Here is a 5,373-nt window from a genome sequence, read left to right on the forward strand (position 1 = left end):
ACAAGAAGTGCTTCTGTGAGTGTTGATTGTGGACCCATGTAAAATGAAACCCTTGACACTTCAGTGGTTTTGTGTTCTTGGTTTTTTTAAAATTTTTCATGATGTTTCCTGATCCAGTTGTGAGAATTTTTGTTTTATGTTGAAGGTTAATCCATTTTTTAAGTCTATAGTCTTGAGCTTTTTCTGTAAGTGCTTCAAGTCTTTTTCTGAAAGCAAGGTGGTTCTATTTGCATAACACAGGCTGTTGGTGAGTCTTCCTCCAATATCAACACCACATTCTTCAGCTTCCCAGATTATTTGCTCAACATACAGATTGAGTAGGAATGATACAACACAACCCATATCTTTCCTGATTTTCAACTGTTAAGTATAGCTTGTTCTATTTGAACTACTGCTTCTTGGTCTAGTTTCAGACAATCAAGTGTTCTGAAATTCCAATTCTTAATGTTATCTAATACTTTATTATAATCTACATATTTGAAGGCCTTTGCATAGTCAATAAAACACAGATCTATGTCTTTCAGGTATTCTCTACATTGCTTGTCTATCAGATTGTCATATATTGGTAGCTTGTAAGTTACTGTCATGCTAGAAATTATGCCATCAGTATCTAAAATACCATCAGTGACATTTATAATAGATTGGTTTGAGTGGAGCTTCCAGACTAAGACATGCTAGGAAGCAGGACAGGCCATCTGCGTCTGACATAATGTGTTGTGGTGATTGTGTATCATTAAGTCAAGACCTGATCCATAACTGACCCTCCAGCGAGCTTTCAGAGACAGTAGATGGCATAGGAGAGGATTGCCTGTCCTTTTCCTGAGGAGCAGCTGGTGGATTGTGAATAGTAATTGAGAATTTTCATAGCTAGGCTGTAATCTTCTTAAAGCCAATCATCAGGTCTTTTCTTCCAAGCAGGCTTGAGCGGCTTAGAACCCTGATCTTCTGATTATCACTAAAGCATGTGCTATCAAGGCTACTGGCTAATAGAATTTATATGGATTTGGGTTTTATTAGGTTGGTTTCCTTTTTAGTCAAAGGTTTAAAGAATAGTCCGTAAACTATTTTAGAGTGGAATCTATGTTCTGAATGTGCACTTCTTCTTTGTCCTGAACTCTACCCCAACATTGTGATTTACCTCCATGCAAACTAGATTACTTAGAGATGAAATAAAGTTGCATACTGAAATGTATATCTCAGAGTTACAAAGTTTTTATTCTAACTTCCAAACTCTTTGTGATATTGTTCAGTTACTTTTGCAAATCTGGTTTAAAATTTTTAGATGTACTCATTTTAAGGAAGTCCCTTTAATCTTTCACAGCTGGGTGTTTTTTTTATTAGAACTGAGGACACAGACTGTGTTGGGCCCCACTATGCTTCTATTACTGTTGTTGGAGAGCTTTGGGAATTTCAGTAAAGTCTCCCAAAGTGGCAGTAGTCAGCTTTCTGTGTCCTCTCCCTGATGTGTCCAGGACGAACTGGAGCAGTGAGTAGAATCGAAGGGGGCAATCCTGTCCTGCCCCTTCATTTGATGAGACTTTACTAGTGCATGTATGAGTGGAATTGGGCATTGAGGAATCCCATCAGGGCCACACCAGTTCTTTCACCCTCGGTTATTCCTGCTCAGAGTGTGGGGAAGATAGGGCTGCACATACTTGGCCTGAAAAAGAGGCCTCATTCCCCTGAATGTTTCTGCAGAATTCCTTTTGGAGGAGATCCATCAGCATAAACAGCTGGGGCCCATCCAGGCTCTTAGACCTCACAGAGAAGAACGTGCAGCAGGACCAGGCCTTGACCATGGCTGCGCTGGAGTCTCTGCCCTCTGTTCATGGTGTTTGTCACTAGAAAAAAGTCACACATTAAAAGCATTGGTGTAGGCCTAGTCCTTGACCTTCCTCCCCCTGGGGACCCTGATGAAGGCTCAGCAGCCTCATCTGGGCATCTTAAGGCTGCACTGGTTATCCTGAAGATAACTGCCCTCCTTATCCTGAAGATATCACCAGCAGCCTAGCAATGCAAGAAACAATTGGAGTTAGGGAGGGAGAGCTGGGGTGAAAGGAGAACTGGGAAATTCATTGATGGGGTCAGTAAGGATACTCAGGGAGGATGTGGGTCCAGTGCTGGGTTCACTCCAAAAAGAAGAGTCTAGAAGTTACGGGCTTATGAAGATGCAGGACTAATTGAAGGAATGCGTATCCACCACCTCCTAGTGACATTGAAAAGTACTAGAGGAAGGGACCAGGCAGGATCCCAGGGGAAAGAATAAATAGAGGAAAATAACATTTAGAGAGGAGAGGGATGGAGCTGCTGAGTCTTGGATGAGGCAGAAAGCACAGATTGGACTTCTGATTCTTGCTCAGGTTCTAATACTCATTATCTTATCCTGAGTTTATCTTAATCTCACCCAATCACCAATTTTACACAAAGGTGTTATTGTTGTTGTTAAGTGCCGTAGAGTCACAGGCGACTCATAGCGACCCTATGAAGGAGAGTCCTTGACGCTTGGGTGCCTTTCATCCTCTCTCCAGGTTCATAGGGTTTCCGAAGGCAAGCTATTATGGAAGTGGACACCACAGAAAGTACTGGCTTTGTGAAAGAATACTCATACCAACTCCTAGAACATGTGGTCTGGAGTCCAGATCTGCACCTCTGTATGCTCATTAGAGGAGCCAGAGACTGCCCAGCTCAAGACTAAGATGGGTAATATGAATGATTCAAAGATGGAGGAGAAGCAGCCCATGACTCCAGAGCAGCCAAGGCCAAGTTTATAGACATATGTCTCAAGGAAGCCTCCCAGATGAACTGTTTGCTGTCCTCATGCAAGAAGCCCAGCAGAGGGAAGATCTGCTGTGCCTCAGCTTTTGAGTGTTGAAGATGACTGCAGTACCACTCCACAATATTGAGATTCTGAAAACAGTGCAGCTAGCCTGTGACCAGGAGTTGCCTCCCAGTAGCCACGACTGTACCTGAAGCCCAACACCCCTCAAAGGACGCTGGTGTTGAAAGGTTTTTGTTTTGTTTCCAGCCAACAGAAATTTATTCTCTTACAGTTTAGGAGTTGAGGAGTCCAAATTGTGTGTGTCAGTTCTAAGGGAAGGCCTCTCTCTGCTGGTTCTGGAGGAAAGCCTCACTCCACTCCTGGCAATTCTTTCTTGATGGTACTGAGCACAGCCTCCCTCTCTTTCCTCCCTCTTGTGAGATGAAAGACATTACCGGGCACACTCTAGGGATTGGTGTTGTGTTACATTCCAATCTTGCAACTAACAACTCAACAGTTTGAGTTGAAAGGTTTTAATCATCAATGCATGTGATAAAACTCTCGACTAAGAGGTTGGATTTTACTCTCTAGTTCTTCTAAATACTTTATCCTCATGACCTGTAGGAAAGGTATGGTGAGCTCTGCTTGACTGATGAGGAAAGGGAGTGTTAGTGATTTCATGTGGGATCCTGAATGGAAGGAATTCTGGTGGATAGTCGATAGGAAATTGTGTTGCTAGTCCAAAGGCCAAACCTACCTGATGGTTCAACTCCACCACGGTCTCCTCAGGAAGAGGAAGGCAATCTCCTCCCATGCGATTTCCAGCTTTGAAAAATTGCTGGAGGGTCAGCTATGAGTTGGTTCCAACTCGACAACAGTGAAAGAGATCCTGAACGTGTCATCAGATAGTCAACAGCCTTGGACTTAAAATGTCCAAATTGTGGTACATTCACACAATGGAATACTGCTGAGCACTCAGGAGCAATGATTTCAAAAATTACTACATAACCTGGGAGATATTGGAGTACATTATGTTGAGTGAACTAACTCAGTCTTATAAGGATAAATACGGCATAGGGCCATAATTGTAAAAACAAGATAACTAGTAAAACGTGTATGGGACTGAAGGGGAACAGGAGTGGGAACAGAGGGGTGAGGGCTGGCATGGGGAAATTATACAGTCACGCAATTTGGTGGGTGAGTAGGTACGGGGGTAAAGGAAATGAGAAAGATCTAGCGAGAATCTGCAAAGACTGGATAATGATTATGATTTAATGGAGACTGATTTTATAAAACATAATGAATGAGAATGATTATGTGAAACACTATGTGAATGAAGGATAGTGTGAAACACAGTGTATACAAGCTTTGTGTGCAAACCAATGTAAAAGAAATTTTAAAAGATTCAAAAAACAGCCTTGGGCTTGAGTAAAATGGTCTCCACAATTAATCTGTCGCCACTGCATTCTACCCAGCACCATTATTCTTAGAACTGACTGTACTTGTCTTTCCACAGGTGTCTGGAGACACCCTTGCAGACTTTTTCAATAACTAATTGTTTCATTTTGGAGTCTGACTTGTACTGTCCTTGTGCCCAAGCACCAATCATTTTAGTTACCTGAACTTGAGTGGTATCAATGGGACCATCTTAAATCTTGAGTTCCTCCAAGTTCTTCTAGAGAGAGGCTTAAACCCCTTCCAACACCTAGGGTGTAGGATCAAGTACTGCCAGGCCACGTGAATATGAATCACTGCTCTCAACTCACCATCTTCAGCATCTGTGGAAATCCAATCCCTAGGCCATTCTAGAGAGCTTACTTTGGCACACATGGAAACAGCGTGAGCTGTTTTCTGCCCCTCTGGAGTGTTATGTGGGCATCTAAGGTACTGTCTATCTGGAGAGTCTTCAAGGGTATCTGGTTGAGCTGAAGGTGACATTGTAAGGGTTAGGGTGACACAATTTGCTATTTCTCCATGCTGGTACCTGTCTTTGCCATGTGATCAGAATATTCTGTGACCTAAAGCTCATCCCATGTTCTGTCATAGCTTGTTAGTGTGGTGTCCATACCAGAACAGTTGTTATGGATTGGCCTGTGTCCTGGAGAAAGAAAATGTGTAACAAATCCCAGGTCTAGTGTGTGTGTACAATCCCATGTGGGAATGGGTTAACTTTGTTTAAACAATGAGGCAGAACTCATGTGGAGTGTCTTCAGTCAATCTCTTTAGAGGATATGAAAGATATTAAAAGCAAAAGCGAACAGAGAGTGGAAGAGAGATGGCGATCCACATGAAGACTTTCCCCAGAGCTGACAGAGTAAGAAAGCTTTCTCTGGAGCGATCATGCTGGATTTGAGCTGCTCACCTCCTAAATTGTGAAAAAATAAATTTGCTTGCTAAAGTTACTCCCTAGTACCACGACCCCTTCTCAACCCAGCCTGGACTTCTGGCAGTTCTCTGCTGATGTACTGTTCCAGTCATTTTTGCATAATCTTCAGTAGAATCTTGCTTGCATGTGGGTCGTGGTACTAGGGACATTGTAGCTGATGTTAGATGGATCTTGGCTGAAAGCAGAGAATACCAGAAGAATGTCTATCTGTGTTTCATTGATTATGCAA

The sequence above is a fragment of the Elephantulus edwardii genome, unplaced genomic scaffold, assembly GCF_000299155.1.
Source record: "Elephantulus edwardii isolate Elephantulus edwardi_28Jun2011 unplaced genomic scaffold, EleEdw1.0 scaffold00028, whole genome shotgun sequence".
NCBI lineage: Eukaryota > Metazoa > Chordata > Mammalia > Macroscelidea > Macroscelididae > Elephantulus > Elephantulus edwardii.